The sequence below is a fragment of the Zonotrichia albicollis genome, chromosome 2 (assembly GCF_047830755.1).
Source record: "Zonotrichia albicollis isolate bZonAlb1 chromosome 2, bZonAlb1.hap1, whole genome shotgun sequence".
Classification (NCBI taxonomy): Eukaryota; Metazoa; Chordata; class Aves; order Passeriformes; family Passerellidae; genus Zonotrichia; species Zonotrichia albicollis.
The window spans coordinates 22,819,731-22,838,062 of record NC_133820.1 but is presented as its reverse complement, the minus strand read 5'-3'; the positions used below and the strand labels follow the sequence as shown (position 1 = coordinate 22,838,062).

Sequence of the window (18,332 nt, the reverse complement as noted above, 5' to 3'; positions counted from 1 at the left end):
CCAGCATGCCCACTAAACCACATCACCTAGTGCCACGTCTACCCATTTTCTGAACACTTCCACCCTTCCCTGGGCAGCCTGTTCCCATGTTTAACCACTCTTTCAAAGAAATATTTCTTAATAGTCAACCTGAACCTCCCCTGACACAACTTGAGGCCAGTTCCCTTTGTTCTACCTCTACCTATCTGGGAAAAGAGACAAAGCCCCACCTGGTTACAGCCTCCTTCCAGGCAGGTGAAGCCAGCAAGAAGGTCACCCCTGAGGCCTCCTCCTCTCCAGGCCAAACCTGGCTCCCACAGCTGCTCCTGAGGAAAACTGTGCTCCAGACCCTTCATCATCTCCATTGCCCTTCTCTGGACATGCTCCAGCACCTCAAAGTCCTTGCAATGAGGCATCCAAAACCTGTCTTTTTAAACTAAACATTTATATAGAGACATTATTTATTTAATTGCTTCGGAAGCAAAAGAGGTGAAACTCATCCCTATCCCATATACAAGTTAAACCTCCACAAAGTAAAATTTACTTTTAATAACTGCATTACACCAGGAAACAGTAAAAACGAAATGATAATGAGAAGACTAATTAACTGGAACAATGATACTCCTTTTGGCGAGTAGCTAAGAGGTTCTTGGCCAGTAATCCCTCTGCTAAGTAAGTCACAGCACAGTCTGGTTGGGAGGAGACCCTCAAAGGTCACCCCAGTTCCAAAGCCCTGCTGAGGGGGCACCAGACCAGGTGGCTCAAAGCCCTGTCCAGCATGACCCAGAGCACTGCTAACAACACAGCATCACCTGCTGGGCAGACTGTTCCAGTGTCTCATCACACTCATCAGAAATGTCTTCCTTATGTCCAATCTCTACTGCATTCCCATTTAAAACCACTGCCTCTCATCCTGTCATGACAGACCTTGGCAAGAAGTCTCCCCCTATCTTTCCTCTAAGCCTCTGGTACACTGAGAAGCCGCATCACAGTAGTAAATACTTGGAAGGAACTGATGGCTCTCTCACCCCAGTGAGCAAGTAGAAGCAGCTCTCACTACAGAGCAAAGTTACAGAAGAGAAAGTTTCCAAGGCAGGGGGATAACTCAGGAATGATGCTACCATGCCACAAACACCAGCTTCCAGAAGGGCTCTGCAGAACACGAGGCACAACTACAAGCTGCAAATGCAAGTGAGTCTGTACAGCTCACAGATAATCCTGAAGCAGAGTCCTGTGAGAACAATGAACTGCCTTTCTTAGGAGGACATATGATCTATGATTTCTGACTGAACACCTTTGAAATGAGGCTGTGGCAGGGAAAAATCCTGCATGGAACAGTACACTGTCACATTTCCTAACTCATCAGCTTCTGTGTTGGCCCTGATAAAAGCAGTTTTATGATGATGCAAAAAGTTTTTGGTAGTGATATCCTATTCTGGGAATCAAAATGAGCCAGAAAAGATACAAGAAAATGTGAAACTGATTATATACTATAAAGCATTGGAGGAAATCTATTTTAGATCCTTGGATCACAAACTTCAGCTTTTTCTTAATTTTTAAGCACAGTCTGCTCTTCATATTTCCAAATTTAACAACTACTAGAAGCTGAGGTTTATACGGGAGAGAACTGATCTAACAAAGTGTAAAAAAGTACTGGAATATCATTTCATACACTATCTGTTTGAGAAAGTGAGCTTCCTTCTCAGAAGTCTGAGATTAAGACTTCTCAAAGAAGCAATGTCTCCAAATATTGCTATGGACACTGAGTTATCTGCAGAGCACCAGCCTGAATCCTGACCAGCACGACAGGAATTCAGTTTTGTTCCAGGCTGAGGTGCTTACTAGCTCCTACACAAGGTGATTCTCAGCATCAACTCCTACTCCTACATGACAAATTCACTGCTAAGTACTGAATTCACCTGTAAAATATTCAGAACAGGCTTTGTTCCTTAGGTATCTTCATAAGTAAAACAAAAGTCTCTCCACAAGACGCTTCTACAAAATGAATCACTGCAAGTACTTTTGCAGGACTTCAGCAAGATCAGTAAGGATTCACTAAAGCCACAAGTTACAAAAAGTCTCAAGAGAGAAATAATTAAAAAAACACCCAAACAAACAACCTACCAAATTTGGATTACTCACACTGAACTTGTAAAATTTTGGTGTTACCTACACTTATAAATCCGCTGTTACACGTTTCAATGGCTAGTCACAAAATTAGCCCAAATGTGTCCCTCAGTTTTGTTTACTCTTTCACTTTTGACTTGGGCTTCTCTGTATTAGAAATGACTGCTCTGAAAAAACAAACTGCTATCAATAAATCTGAAAGAGGCTTCATTTGCAGAGCAAAAGCAACACACTGATTGTCTAAGCCTGCAGATGCTTCTATAAAAGGCACCAATGCACGGCACATATTCAGGGCTGTACTATTTGAATTTTTAACCAGTTTTTTACTTGGGTGCCTCAGAAAACAATTTTATGAAAAAAGCTTGGCCATCCTCTCAGGGTGAGCTAAAGATGTGCAATAACTACAAAATTTAAATTCATTTAGTCAATCATGCTGCAATCCAGCAATAGGATTAGTTATAATAACATAAAATTTGAAAAATAAAACCTAATCACTTATGCTACAGGAAATTTCATCTATTTCAATTAAAATTTGAAGAATTAGAATTAAGCAACTACCAAAGCAGAAAGAAGAGGACAAAAGTTCTAAATCAACTGTTTAAATATCAGGTTTCCTGCTTCTCAAATACCTGTAGGACTTTTGTGATGGCTTGCCATAGTAGTGCTGCAAACAACAGTTTAAAATAAACAGACCAGTCAAGTTTCTCTGTTAAGTCTCTAATTCTTCTATGACAAATCTTGGAAATACTCAATATTCAATACAATGAATCAAAGCTTTCTACTTTGTTGATAATTGCATATATGGAAAAGCTTTACAGGATGCAGAAAATTTCTGTAACACACCTTGTCTTAAACATTTACATTGTTCTATGATCAAAAAGCATATTTATCCATAAAGTAGAAGTATTCCTTTTCCTGCAGAAACAGGAGAGACAGTAATTACCACTAATTTCAAGGTAAGTGACCTGGGTAAGTTCTTAGCAGCCCATGTAAGTGACAACTCTGCAAAAAGCAACATCAACTGCAGACTGTCTGCACACTTGATTCCCTACATTTCCACACCCAGCATGGCCAGTTCAGAAAGGAGAAGATGGTACTGGGAAGTACAACATTCCACACTCTCTGGCCTGATGACCATCAGCCTCTCCTCACACTGGCCACTGAAACTAAAAGAAAAACCCTAGATTAGAAAGAAGCAGAGTGAGGGGATGACAGAACCACCTGTCAGGATCCCCAGCAAACACAAACTGATTAGGACACGACTCTTCACACATGAAACTGAGCAGGGAAGCAGACAAGCACATATAAACAGGAACAAAAAGGAATAAAGCTGACAGAGAAAAAAACAATGGACAGACAGGAGTTAATACAGAACAACAGTACAGAAAAATATGAACCATACTCACTAGAGCAGAAAACATTAACTTCCATTTCTAAAGTTTAGAATTAAACCTTGGTGGCCTGACTGTGTAAATTTCTTTGACATGAATAATTGCTATAAAATATGATGAACAAGTTACACAGCATGCCTGTCTTTTCTATCATTCCAGAACTTGTTAACGTAAGGAAATCTCACATGGACCTTGCTGATTCTGTGGTATCTCCTGACAAGTCTTTGCATGAACACCTGCTCATGGGAGTGTTGCAAGACAGCCACATAAAGAGGTTACACACCACATTATATTAATTTACTTATGTTTACTGCAATATAACACATTGACACATTGAGGTTATCCATGATCACACCTGTACATGCAGAGGTGCTCAACCATGTGCCTTGGTCAGGAACTGCTGTGCCAAACACCCTTGGGATGTAAAATAAAAATTATCAGCCAACAACAAATACTTTCAGACATGTATATGTATGAGCTATATATGTATATATACAGATGTCACATACATCCTAGGCTATGCTTTTCGCATCTTTTTTTTCTTCTTCTTTTTGCTTTTGGGGGCAGAGAGGGAAGAATGCCTTAAAATTAGATTGTTGTCTCTAGAACAGACAGGTTCTGCAACATCAGACCACAGTCATCTTCTATTAACATTATTTTATCTCATCTTAGCCCCAGATGGACTTTCTGGGGAGATCTGCCTTAGATATTACATGATGCAGACATTTTGAAATGCTTTCTTTCTACACTAACTTCAGCATTACCTATTAAAAAATACTAGCGGGATACAAAAAAAAAAAGTCTGGTGAAAGGAAAGCTATTTCCCCTCTTTCCATAAGCTTTCCATATGTTACATCTGTTGCAAAAAGAAGCATTGGTATGTAAGGTAGTGTTTAATCAACACTCAGATAAAGCTGTAGCTGTCCTGTCTGTGGAATTGCTTAAATAGCAAATCTCTATAAGGGAGTCTCAATATTATTTTGGATTTACTTGTTCTGTCATCTTGGCCAGAAATGGGATAAGCCAAAAAAGATAATGGAAAGACTAGAACATGAATACAGCTGTTCATCCTAAAATGCATTCCTGCCAAAATTCCCATACAGCTACAGACCTTGAAGAGTATCCAGTATCTTTACTTAATGAAAGCTTCAGAGTATCCTCTTCCCAAAGAGAGCTCCAAACCAGGTGGGCTTAACACCTGAGAAACCACAAATAACAGCTGAAAAATTGCAGCCACCTACATTAAACCTTTTCATGAACAAAATTAATTTCTGGTAGAGTCACAGAATGGGTTGGGTCAGAAGGGATTTTCAAGATGACTTAAATCCAAACCCACTGCCATGGGCAGTGACAACTTTGCACTATATTTATACATGTGTATGTATATGTTTGTTAATATATTTTTATTATTTATTTTTCTTGTACTTATTGCTTCTGGCAAATTAAAAATCTAATAGCTACTTGGTAAATTCTTCTGTTCCCAACCCAGTGTAGTATCCAAAGCCTGTATATTTGAAAAAACAGTCAATACTCATGGTTAGAATATTCTATTCTATTCTATTCTATTCTATTCTATTCTATTCTATTCTATTCTAATAATGCAGCAGTCTTCACACTGTCAAATAACTTTCATGCTCTTCTGTGCACTCTGGGTACAAAATTAAACTGGCTTTTCTCCGACATTTATTCTAATTTCCTTATTTTTCTAAAATTAAATTGGAAGATGAATGAATTAAATCACTCATAGATCAGCTACAGTTACACAGAAGCACAAACTCCTCCTCAAACCCACACATTAGCTCTGTCCAAGGCTAAGCCATGACTTTGGGAGGTTAAAGCAAAGCTGTGTTTGCAGTCTGGACACCTCAGTTACTCAATGACACTGCCTGCAAAGGCAGGTTGGCAGTATTCAGATCATCTGCCATAACATTTGTTTATATTTGTTGGTCTGACAGCAGGCCAGAAAATTTCAAATCCAAGTGATGACATTAACACAATTCCTGGCTGGAGCATGTGTAACTTTTTACATACAGCTGAGCATAAAAGACCAATTTTGTGATGATGGAGCTGGATGCTGTTTCACAGAGCCTGTGACTGCAAACTATAGCAAGAACATGTAGAACAACCCTGTGGCTTTACAGTATCAGCCTTGTAGATACAAAGTAGAGGGAAAGAGGTCCTTGACTACCAGGCAGTCTTTCCACAGCTGACACTGCACAGCAGGCTGAGGGGGATGTTAGCAGCAAATGTCACTTTCATCAGGTAGAGATACTAAAAAAAAGGTATAAATCTGAACATGAGACAAAATGAATGAGGGCCATGTTCTGGAACTTTCAGGAGTAAGTAGTACTTGACTCTTCAAAGCATTTCACCAAAAAGTCCCTATTCACAATTTCAAGGGTATCATTTCAAGGTATTTTTACAATACCTTCTTTTATTATACATGACAAATATCCTTCCAAATATAAGTTACACATGCAAGTTACACACTTTAAGCAATCAGCATCTCTCTAAAGCCAAATCATTTCCACTCTGATCTGCCTTACTGTACTCCATTAAGGTTGGTAGGATAAACTGCACTGATTTCATTTCCCTTTTAGGAAGCTATCCTCATAATCCTGCTTTAGAAGAAGAAAAAAACACTAGGGCTCAAAGGCAGCTTCGACCTAAAATAGTTACTAACTCATTCTTTTGAAGTGGTTTGGATTATTTCACTCCTCAAAACCAAAAAGATGCTGTCCAGCAGCTGAAGGTAGGTACAGCCGCCAAAACCCATGTCCTTCTTTGTTGTTTTAATAGACCCTGCTCTTCTCTCAGGATTTATGGAGTTTTGTGGGAAACTCAGTAAAGCAATAGCTAAAGAACTGTTGAAACGTTCTCTACACTACACTGAGCTTGCTCTGGTATTTGTGCTGTGCTCAGGCTCTTCACCTCCATCAGAACAGAAGATTGGAACTGACACCCACTCAACAATTTGAGTGTCTCAGATGCACTACAAGAATGCAAAAACCTTTCTTTCACCTGATATATCACAGTGGTTTCGTTTGCATGGATACTGCAGCAAAGGAAGAGATGTGCTATTAAGCAATCCCCCATCTTCTTTACTGGGAAGAAGTGGAAGTGTCCATATGGTTTGTAGAAAGCAACAATGTGGAGCATGCCCAGCTCTTCAATTACTAACTAAGAATTTCAACCTCTTCAAACCAATCTTTTCATTTAACTCCCCTCAGTCTTAAAGGGGAATCATGTACAGAAAACACAGAGGGGAAAAATAAGAAAAAAATCAAGGTCATATCTTCCCACAAATACAATGCAGTCTTATATACAACAGGAGGTTAGACAGCAGAAAAACCTAAAGTTTAAAATAACTTGTTGATTCCCCCTGCCGGTCAAATAAAACTGCCACCAGAGCATCCCCCTGAGGCCAGTAAGTGACACAAAATGCCAGCCCTGGACAAAGGAGTACAAAGTGAGAAATTTGTACATTTTTGAATTAAAAAAAAAAAACAAAAAACCCCTAACCAGCTTATATTAAAATAACATTGTAATCTGATGCCTTGATTCCAAAATCCCAGCACAAGCAGTCACACCCTCTGCTTCACCAAACAGCCCAATGACTCCTTCAGAATTCTCACAACATTACTGCAAACAAACCCAGCTCTAAGCATTTACACAAGCCCGACTCAAGTGTAAGCTTTGGGTTCTCTCTGCTTTGAAAGGAGAGAAGGGAGAAGCAAGGAGATGAAAACCTTTGACATTTTTAGTGCTGTTTAAGCACAAGCCTTATTTGATTTTGTTCTGAGTCATTCCTCCCCCACAGGATGGAAAGCAATGCTACATGTTCAGTATGTGAATGGCCAGATGAGCTGAGCAATACCACAACAGACCTGTTAAGTCTGACTATAAATCATATGCAGATTTTCTGTTCCTTCTAACTGCTGGAGAAATATGCAAATTAAGTAATTAGGTACCTCAGAGAAGCATGTTCTTTGATTCAGCATCAGCCTTAAAAAAACAAAGGTAATTCATGCTTTAAAAAATCCCAGACAATACAAAAATAATTATGCACATTTTCATTACTTGCACACCACTTGTTTTCCATTATGGTGAACCAAACTCAGTACTACTTAAAGCTTGAGGATTTTATTGGCTGAAAAATTATGGAATTCTTTAAAACAATATTTACCTGAGAACCACAATCAAAAGAACCTCTAGTTACCAGATTTACATTATAACACCATCTCATCCAACCTTACTGATTCTCTGCTTTAGCCACCTTCCAAGAAGGGCTCCAGATAGGGAACACAACACAAGACTTTGGATACTCAACACCCACTAATTCTCCATTACTGTCTGCACAGTTTAGCCTATGGAGTTACTCTTAATTCAAATATCTTACTGTTTTGCCTAATTTTCAAATGGATTAAAAGTAAATTTCACATAAATTTAAACATTTGCAGAAGACAATGCACATTCAGCTCTGTACATTCTTCCTCAAGTACACAATAATCTCTATTACTTTGATTATTTGTCAGATTTCCACACCCAACCATTCAGTTTGATAAGAGCAACTTCCTATGTATTTGAAAAGTTAATGAACTGCACAGTCCACAGACAAAACAGCCTAATGAGAAAGTGCCTTTACCTGTAAGAGTAAAGACATTCCTTCTGTAGCTTTACATGCTCAATCCAACTGAATCAAGTCCAGAATACACAGAAACACATAAAAACTCCCAAACAGGTGCATGATTGAGCCACTGTAGGTTCAAACACTGTAGTATTGACTTTCTACTTATTATTCATTTTGTAAACTTTCAATGATATCATGAAAAAAAAATTCATAAGCATGATAAAATTCTATTAAAAATTCTCAAATACATTATTTATTACAAAAAGCAACTTCTAAAATTCAAATTATTATTTTCAAATAAGAACCAAATATTTGAAGGAAATCTCATTACTAGAAATCAAAAGTATGTGTTCCTAATCGACAAAATTTTTCATACAACTGCTTTTACCTAAATAAAATAGAACTGCCAAATGTATTTTACATTTTAAAAGCAGTTTTTAAATTAATAGCATAAGACAAATGTATCTGTAATGAAGACTATGTAACAAACATATCCTAGACTGGTCTGGAAGTCAGTAGAAAGACAACTTAGCAGTGAATTCTGGAATATTAGAACTACTAAGATGCCATTGAATGTTACTTCCAGAAAAAAAAAACAAAACACCAAAAACATCAAAAGTGCAGAATAATTTGCAGAAGAGAAAAAAACACACCAAAAATTACAAACATACCACCCTCAAATACCAAGCTTTTTACAAACTTTAACTGGGAACATGGGGGCTGCAATCTAATTCCCTTCTATGCAGAGACACAGAAATATGCAGCTACAAGGGAAAAGCAATACTGAACATCCAAATTCATCATTTTTTCTGTCCAGCATACAGAGTCACAACTCAAAACAACAAGAAAACAGCAACCCCAGCAAAAGAGAGGCGGTGTTGATACTGCTGTTGAACACTGAAAAAACACTGAAAAGTTTAAACAAGTGAGTATTAGGCAGAGAAACCCTGTAACTTCAGGAAATAAGCTGGGGTGGTGGTGGGGGGGGGAGAAATCTTTGTCTAGGGAAATATTTTTCATCATAAAATGCTCTCCAAGAGCACACACTGTGGGTGCTTCCTCAAGAGAAACTGTCACAAAGGAAGTCTCATCTGGTTGTTTCATAATCACTTCAAACCAGTAAAAACACAATAATTCTGAAGAAAGAATTGGCTTCTCCTTTCTTTTCAATACTTGCTCCTCCCAACACATCACCACAAATTTAGAGACCAAATGGTGACATGGACATCACTGAAGCTAAACTTTGATTGACAAACACTAAATACTCACCCAAACTGGATCAGCTCCCTGACTCCCCTCAAACCCCCCAGTATCTTGGGTCACAGACAGACACAAAACTCTGAGACAGAAGCAGGCAGCCAGGGTGAGAGAGAAGTGTCAGACCAAAGTGTCAGGATGAGATCTGACCACAAAGACCTCAGAGCAGACTCTTCCTTCAGGTAAGGCACAAAAACTTACCGGAAATTAGATTTTCTCATTAAGAAAGCAGTCCAAGTCACAGTCTGAGGCTGAACTCTTTGATTCCATTTAGCAGTTTTCCTGCTACTCACAGGAACCTCATAGGTACAAGGAACTATAGAACCAACAGTTTTGGTTGGTCACACTTTACCCAGTGATTTAGATGCTGAAAACATGTAATATTTGTAAAAGTCTTATCTTCCATGTTAAATGATGAAAAACCAGCATCTCCTTGAAATCCAGATGATCTATATTCAAGCGAGCCCTTGGAGTACTGTTGATTGTTCCCAACTTCCTGAAAACCTGCCTTCCTGAATCTTCATTTGCTTTTTTATTGGGAAGAACTGGGAAAAGTTCTCAGTCTTGACCACAGGAAAAACAAAGCCATCAAACCAGATTAGTTATGAATCTCAGGGATTAGCAAATACGAAGCACAGAACAGAGAAAATAATCCAAAAGCCAGGGCAAACTATACAAAATACAAATATGTGATTGAAAAATGTTAGAATTTTGAGATACATAGAACTGATATGAGTTTGATCCAGCATCACATAAGAATTAAAGCACACATCTAAAGACAAGTTTGCAATCCTCACAGATCCCTCCTGAAAAGTTTTTCTGCAGAAAGACTTACAATCACAGTAATATATTCAGAAGTTACTCATCTTTGAGTATTTAGTAAAGCTAACACAAATTTGATGTACTTGAATATATGTGTAATAAAAACATATTACAATTCAACCTTGAGGTTTGCACCTTAGCAAACTCATTTCATGTTTAAGTAATCTTTTTTCATGGCTAGTAAAACCATTAACCATTAAAGGAGCCCAAATTAAATACTGCTTACTACAAATGCAATACAGCTGTTAAAACTGCTTTTTAAGAATGCATTATTCAAATAATCACCAAAATACTTTCTGAATATAGAAAAAAAATCAATTTTTTGGTAGAGTATTTGTCTACTGGACAGTCTTCTAGTGCCATTCTGCCACACTGTACATGCTATCAGGAAACCAAACAAGTAAGATGCTCATAGTACTGAATAAGGGATCATTAGTAGTACTGAACAAATAACCCCAAGCATTAAATTTTTCTCCTTGCTTGACTTTTACAACAGTTTAATGAAAATTAAGATTATTTGTGATTACGTAACATGCTTACATAATTCACAAATTCTACTATACACAGAAATAACTGGCCCTACAAGTCTAAGTACACCATACACTTGCTGGGAAAACAAAACAAACACCACCCTCAATCCCCATAAAACCAACTACAGTGAAAAAAACAAAACAAAATAAAACTCTAAAGCAGACAAAAGAAAGCCCTAAGCAAGTCTAAATGCATTCCCCTTAAGTATGTAGAGTTCACTTTCTGAACAGACTAACCAGCCTGTGCCATAAATAGTTTAACTTAAAAAATGAGTGCAGCTTACATGAGCCTGTGGCAGTCAACCATTTTTACTGATGGCATTACAACCAACAGTGGCAAAAAAGTTGAGAAAGTAAAACTTAGGAACTAATTCTAAATACCTATAATCCTTACCCCAAGGCTGACTAAGTAAGGCTACTGGCAAAGCTTAAACTCAAATATTCCATGAATTGTCAAGTGGATAGAGTAATCCAAGGATCATGCTCAAGAGAAATTATTCAGAGTAACCCCAAAGCAGAAATTTGCTACAAGGACACAACTCTTCACATAAGACGCATTTGTTCTTTCTGGAATGTGTGTTCTAGCACATAATCAAAACATAAGAAGCAGCATATCAAAATGTCAATGTCATAACTACTTTCCTTTCACCTGAATCATAGAAATTCTAACACTTAAACCTGTTTCTTTCTTTTCCTCTTCTTTTAGACCTCACAAAAGCCTTACCTTTCAAAATTTTCAAAAAAATGAGACATTTAGAGGAACTTCTTTACAGGAGCAGGACAAAACAATGATCTATGGTATAAATGTTAACAGGATTCAGTGGTTGGAAGGAAAGCATATAAGGACTGCTAGGTTTTGGGGATCTTTCTAGAACTCAATTCACAGAAGGGAGTCAGAGTTCTTTTGATCCTTCCCTGTCAGCTCCCCAACACCAATCCCCCTTCAGCAAGTTCTGAGCCATCAAGCCCATGAACTGACACCCACAGGGACCATGGCTTCACCGAGCCCAGGACTGGCAACAGGAAGTTTTCTCCACCTCATCCAACCAGCAGGAGAGTGAGCAGAACCCCTCTTTCAGAAGATAGAGATTTCTTAAAAGGTAAGAGAAGAAGGAGCTCTTCTTCCATCTCCTCTGTGTTCCCAGGACAGGAATCCTCCCTCAGACTGCAGACACCAGGCCACCACTGCTGTGTCTCAACCTGTCCATAACAGACGGACATGAGAACAAAGTGCCCTGGGATCTGTGGAACCAAAACCCAAGACCTGAACAGTACAGATAAGAACCAAGCAGCACAAGCTTCCAAGCCTTGATCATATCTTGGGTAACATATGCTCTTAGGAGAAGTGTCATAAATTTTTGCTACAACTTTTACAGCAAAAATGTCTCAGTTAAGGCAAAGCAGCTTTCAAGTGACTGAGTGTTCCTACAGAAATAGAAGTAGTGTTTATCACAGCACCAGAAATGTCTGTGGTGTTGGTCCTAGTGCCTCCATGAGTAACAACAACAGAGATCACTGAAGAGGCCTCAGTGACCACATTGTTACAGAAAGGTGTCACTCACCCCATGGAACTAAGACCATCAAGACCTGCTGCACAGAACTCCTGAGAGGATTCTTTCTTCTCTGTGGAAAACTTCAAGTTGTCCTCTACAGAAGTCACTTCCCTCTTACAGACCTCTTACTCCTAAATCAAGGAACTCTGTTTCAACACTTAAGTGATTTTTGACTCTTTCTTTCCTTTTTTTTCTTTTTTTTAAATACAGTAGATGATTTCTAAAGACAGACCAAAATAGCTGATCTTACTCAGGTCTCTCTTAGGCCTAAGGCTACCTTCAGCCTCATTTACCTCAACTCCCAAATCTTGAAAGGGTTTGGCAGGTAGAACATTTACTTGACTTGGAACTTTCTTTAAAGCAAAAGAAGCATTTACAGCATCTAAAGGTTTCAAAAGCCAAGAGGCAGATGTCATCTAAGAGAACTACAGTCTGCCATTTATGAACTTAATTCAGCTGCAATAGATATGGTACAAACTCTTCCCTGTCTGACCTCTCTTCCTTTAAACTGGATATTCCAAGAAAACAATAAAAAATGTTTGTTCCAGAAAGTGACAATTAACTCAGACCAACACAGAAGGAAGCTGGATGTAAACAGGGATAATTCTCACTGTCACTGCTTGCTACTGAAACCAGTACACATTGAAGAGTAAGAGCTTCAGTGTAAGAGCAGGAGAAAGTACAAAACTGCAAACATATTCCTGAGCATTTATTCAGAAAGTTCTTACTCACAATGCATGAAGCATTCAGCCCAACAATGAGATTTGATGTGAAACACCTGTACAAAACACTGATGCTCATGAAGTTGGAACAGCATGCAAATTTTTACAACCACACTTTCATGATGCTGCCCAAACAGAAGCAAACAAAGCATAGATAAAAGACTAAAATACCTGTTCCCCTGTGCTGCCCATTTGAAACGGACTAAGGAGTTGAAAAAAATCCATGGTAATGTACAAAAGCATTGACAAGTTTTAAAATAAATTTTCACGTAAGCATTCTGAATTCAGCTACAACACTTACTCAGCAATTACTGAAGCCCCATTTGCAAATGTCCAGATCAGCCAGCAGCTAAAACTTGATTTTTACCAGGAAAGAACATAAAGTGACTTTTCAGCAGAATATCCAGCAAATAACTTTAAAGTTTTTAACACATTCAAATCAGCAGTGAAAAGATGATATTTGATGTAATGCTTGCTAGTAGAAATTTAAGCTATTCGTATTTTTGAGGAAATATGAAGCAACAGAGAAAATGTACCAAATTAACACTTTGTCTTGTCTAGACATGTAATTTCTGATCCAGCATTAGCAGGATTACAGCGAGAATTACTATTCTTTTAAGATAAAGATAAGAGTTCCAAGAAAAAAAAGCAGGTACACTTTAATGCAATGCTCTGCAACAGCCTAGTACCTGGCCTACTATTTCTGCAAGCTGATCTCAAGAACATCCACATGAAAGCCAAGCTCTATATTTCTTTCATAACTTGTACAACATCTAGCTAAAAAAAAAAAAAAAGGCAACAAAACCCAATCATCTCCTATTCATCAATTATTATTGATCCAATGCCCAACATGGAAGAACAAAACAAATCTGTAACTCTTTCAAGTGCTAAGAAAAAATGCCCAAATCTTGAGTCAAGCCAAAGTATACAAACTCCCCACTGCAGACACAGAATTACACCTGAGGATTTACACTGATGTGACAAATAACATGCCTAGAACAAGCAAAGCCTTTTCCCAGCCAATTTCTAATGCAGCTGTGGCACTGTAAACCAGGAAGAGTTGTTCAAACAGCTGACCTGGGGCAAATCACCTCAGAATACAACCAAGGACTAGAAAAATGCTGAAGCATAAAGCTGCAAGATTAAAATACCAGCACTGCTGTGGTTTTTTACCAAATCTGGTAAGAAACAGTCAATACTGAATGCAGTTTATTAAATTGTTCAAGTTTTCTCCCTACCACAACATCCAAGACAAATACTGATAGTAACAGGATTTCTTTTTCTAAAAACTCTCCATTTGCCCCTAGATCAACCATGATTTCACATAAATTGATCCACTTTTCAAATTAATGTACACTTTAGCAGACATGCAATTTCATTTGAAAGAAAGTGTTTCATTTTGAGTGTGGAACAAGACTGATTGAACAGAATCTGCTGAAGGGTGTTTTCCAGAGAACACTCAATGATCCACCAGCCAGCCCACATGCAGGTAGGAAAACATCTGTACCTGAGCAGTGACAGGGAGGCTGCTCAGCACTACCACACCACAACGACCTCCTCCTTTCCCTCCCTTTGCTATTTGCTTACAAAGCCCCCTGCTTTAAGCAACTCTCTGAAAAGAGCAGTGATTTTCCTTACAAAAGAGCCAGATTAGGACAAAACCTGGTAATTCAATGCTTTTAAAATACCACTACTTTGAATTCAGGCCCTCAATAAAATAAAGCCCAGCAGAAACTGAAGAACTAATGTTTCTTAAAAACACAAAACTGTATATAACCTCAACAGAGATGGCATTTTTCATCTTTACTCTCTAGTGCTATGCTGACTATTTTAAAACAATACCTGAAAAGGGAGAAACATTCAACACAGTAATCAATGGGGTGTAAGAATATTGAAATGTGATTTCCACAGTGATATTAAGCTGAGACAGACATTGTGATCTATCTGGTATAACTGATCTTTGAAAAGAAGAAAAGAACAATAAAAATACCAAACAATAAGAACTCAGTGCACAACTTGAACTGTATCAGCAATACTGTGGCATTGTCTCACCATATTACATACTGAATTCAGTGACATGCATTTCAGCTTCTCAAGTCAATGAAAACACCCCAGTGATGTTTTTCTGGAAGTTGTGCACGTGAGTCTCCTGGATACCAAACCACAGTGCCACAAACACTGACAGAGCACTGACTGCTGACCAACCACCCTCCCCACACAGAACAGACACCCAGCACGGATATTCAGCACCACAGAACCACCTACACTGGCACCACTTGCCTGGAGCTGGAGAGAGCATTTTGTTTAAGTATTATGAGCACACTGCCAGTTTGAAAGCCTTTCAAAGGACAACTTTGACACTTGAAGGTTCGGCAGACTACGAGAACCTATTCCAGCAGTGCTTTCAACCAACACCTTCAACATTTGCACACACGAGTCTAAACAAGTATTTCAAAACTCATTTTTCCATTCACAGAGAGTGTCACACGTGAGAACTGGTACCACAACATCACCACATATGCAACTTCTGCAAAGCAGTTCTCAATCTCTCACAAAAACAAGATAATCAATATTGCCTTTTGGACAGTATTTTACTCTACTATGAACACACAGAAATAAGCCTAGAGAAGATTTGTACTATAGAGAAAACCAAGAGTCCCAACCTGGAAAAAAAAGTGACAATAAGAGAAAACTTTGCCAGAGGTATGAAAGTAAATCCCTAATATCAGTTCACTGCACTAGGTAGCACCAATATTTTTCAGTTCAGTTTTATTTTTCTCTTAAGAGTAAAGACAGGCACAGGAAAAGATACTGCAAAACCACAAGTCACAGATATTTCTACCACATATCTGGCAGTCCAGAGTGGCCCGAAAGGTGCTCGTGGTAAAGTTTCAGGTTCTGTATGAAGCCTCTCAGTTTCACACTGTTTTTCACCTGCCTTTTAACCATACCACATAACAAAAATAACTCCCACTGCAAACACCTTCAGTTACATTTTCCTTGTGTTTATGTGTGAGCACACAGACTGTGCACCTACCTCAGCTCAGAGCAGAGGAACAGCAGCATCACAGATCTCCCAGAGCAGAATGTGTCACAGCACACTTGAGTTGCATGACTAAGCACACACTCAGACTTGATGTTGCCCAAAATTTACTAGATTTGATCATTTACTCAATGACTCTATCATCACTAAAATACCTTTGGTGTCAAAAAAGTAAATCAAAGGCTTTTGCTTGTGTTGGTGATTTTGTTGAAATACTGAAGCTGTGAAAGCAGGGATTTGAAAATCATCCCAGTTGAAGACAAAGCACTTTGAAAAAGAATTCAATAAAATATCTTAGGTTTCCTATTTGTTATGGACTGCAGTACATACCCATGTAACTCCTGCCCTAACCAAGAATGCTTCTGCAGGTCATACTTTGAGGATACTTATGCTGTATACAAATACAAACAAAATGAATCATCACAGGTTTGAAATCAGGAGAAAGCCTCTAGACCAGCACAACCAAAACCTTCATTTAAGCCCTACATAATTCCTGAGAGGGAACAGAGGAGAGTTTGCCAGATAACCCAAAGAATCACATCAATGCACTCTCCTGGATGACTCCAAAGGAGTCTTTTTCCATTAGAATTTTATTTTACTCTGTAACTCAACAGAGACACCAGCACAGACATCACCAAAGCTGCCTGAAAGTCAGATGTGTTTTCACAATACCTATTCAACTCATCCAGTCTTCCTCAAGATGAAAGGTCATGGAAAGAAAAAGGAGCCTCAATGAGATTCAGGAAACAAGAGTGGACTCAGATTTCACAATTCCTTCATTACATTTACCTGACATCATTATATGTAAAGGTTATGACACAAGATAAAAAAAAAAAAAACATAATAAATAATAATTTCATAATAAGAGTACAATTTCATAATAAGAATACATCATACTCAGCTGGCTACCTGTGCTTAAAGCAAAAGATTCAAGATTAAAGGCAGGCTTAAATGCTGATTTTAATATTCTTTATTAATGCGTGCAAAATTTGCTGTGTTGGTAATTTTATGGACAAGCAAAGACAGTCTATATACACATTAATACAGGTTGTTAAGGCACTCCTCAGATTGCTGCTGTCAACAGACACCATTCATAAGGCAGGACAAAGTGCAAGCTTTAACAAATGTTGTGAAATACTTTATTTTTAAGAATCCTGTTCCTCTCTCTCTACAAAAAGGAAATGAATTTAACATTTCTTCTTTTTACATGAAATATGTTAACTGCAAATATACTTAAGAAGGGGCAGAAGAAAGAATTGCTTTTTCATGAAGAGCTAGAAAACTAAATTAAAGTTACCAGAACAGTGACTGGCCTTGGACCATGCAAGCTTTACCTGTAACTTTTAAGAGTTCTGTTATACTAAGTTATCTGGAAATCTTATGATCAGGTGGACCTGCTAGAGAACATAAACCCATAAAGAAATACTACTCAATTTTGTCACAGTAAACACCAGCACTAAAAATAACAAACACATATTGACACATCAGCTGGATAGGTTAACCTGACCACTCTCAAGATTTATTTAGAATTGAAGAATAGTGTCTTCAAACCTGCTAGCACTGAGACCTTCCATAACAGCTTCATGCATGTTCATCTGAACACAGGGTCTTACTTTAAGTTTTTCATTACTTTCCAAGTGTGGCATATCTAAGCCATCCCATTTTTTTGGACACAGAGAATCTCTACCAAAACCTGAAGTGTAGATACTCCCAAACCACCTAAGCAATTGTCTTTTCTCTCCTTGTTTTCTCCTTGCCAAAGCCAGGGAAACAAGGGCCAATATCATGTTACAAGTTATGTTTGAACAAGGGGAAAAGCACAGCGACTGCACAGTCCTACACTAACACAGAACAGTATAAATAAGAGCTGCATCCATCCACCATATCCACTTACATTTAAAAAACCAACTAAAACGAAACTCGAGTTAATTTTCCTCACAGCCAATACAAGCAGCCGATAAGATCTCAAACCCGACCTGAAGCCAAGACTCTGGACAGAGCGCAGCCAAGGAAGGCCTTGCTACCTTTGAGGGCCTTCTATTTCTAGAGCCAAGGCACAGCAGCAGCAGCAGCATCGCGCTGCAGTCACGTCCAAGGGGCACTGGCAGCGTTTACCTGTGAATCCATTTGCTTTTTATTAATTAATTTATTTCTACCCAGCAAGAGCAGCATCAGTGGCCCAGCAGGCAGCACAGCCCTTGCTCAGGGGACACCCGCCCGGGATCCCCGGGCACTCCGCCCGCCTCGCTCCGCAAAGGGCTCCAAAAACAAAGACCAA

The 18,332-nt window shown here is 38.5% G+C and overlaps 1 protein-coding gene across 2 annotated transcripts in view; it reads right to left on the bottom strand.

The window, feature by feature from the left end:
* The window catches only part of TAB3 (TGF-beta activated kinase 1 (MAP3K7) binding protein 3), a 44,185-nt gene that overhangs the window by 25,212 nt on the left and 641 nt on the right, over window positions 1-18,332 (bottom strand). The window lies entirely within an intron of this gene.